Genomic DNA, 1,055 nt, shown 5'->3' on the forward strand with positions numbered 1-1,055 from the left:
CCCCCCCCCCCCCCCCCCCCCCCCCCCCCCCGCCCCGGCGCCTCGCCTCCGGGACACGCCTCCGGCCCGGCCGCTCGCTCTCCACCCGCTCGTGCTCCTTGCGGAGGAGGTTTCCGCTTCGGCCTGGGTGCCGTCCGGCCTCGTGTCCCTTCCTGTCCCGCACCGTGAAGTCGACTTTAAAGGCCACCGTGTGCGGGCTGTTTGAATAAAATATGTATGTGGCTGTTCCGTGATGTCTGCTTCTCGCCCCGCACCGACCCCTTCCCCGGGGTGGGGGGTGGGGGGTCTGGCGCCGCATGGTGGGGGGGGGGGGAACAGGGTCAGGACGAGTCAGGTGTGGGAACCGGCTACCAGGGGCCCCGCCGTACCCGTGGTGACCAGAGGTGGAGGCTCTGTGGCCCTAGTGAGACTGGGGAAGGGACGCTCGCCCAGGGGGTGCGGGGCGGCGGGGGGGGGGGGGGGGGGGGGGGGGGGGAGAAGCGGGTTCGTCCTTGCAGACGGACGTGGATGCTCTGGCTTTCTGGAAGCTGGCCCGCGGCCACGTGACAGCCACGGGGGCCTCCGCACGAGGGCGTGGGGAGGAGGAGCCTGCGGGTGAACCACGGCTCCCACAGGACATCAAAAGGGCAGGTGGGGAGGTGTCCGAGGAGGGGCAGCTTGTGCAGGAACAGGTCCAGGGAGACAGCGACCAGCAGCTGCCGTTTATGTGAACACATCATCCTTAGGTCAATGCTTACGCCTCGCCGACTGAGACTAGGGACAGCTTCTGGGTACTTTCACTCCTCCTGGTTTCCCTGACAGGTCACACTGTAATGACAAAGTGTCCAAGCGCCAGTGGCTCCCACCTCCTACCCCCCCCCCCCACAGGCTGACCTGAGCTCTGGCTTCTAATGGCCCAGCAGTGGGGGAGCCCCGCCATGGCTCTGAGCCCTGGGGGTCTGATGTCCCATCGCTGGTGGCCCAAACAGGTCACATGGCCAAGCCTGGCCTCAGGAGAGTAGAAAGTATCCTTCTAAGGGTGGGGGTGGGGGCTTGCAGCCACAGGGCAAACGTCT

The sequence above is a fragment of the Panthera uncia genome, assembly GCF_023721935.1.
Source record: "Panthera uncia isolate 11264 chromosome B2 unlocalized genomic scaffold, Puncia_PCG_1.0 HiC_scaffold_24, whole genome shotgun sequence".
NCBI lineage: Eukaryota > Metazoa > Chordata > Mammalia > Carnivora > Felidae > Panthera > Panthera uncia.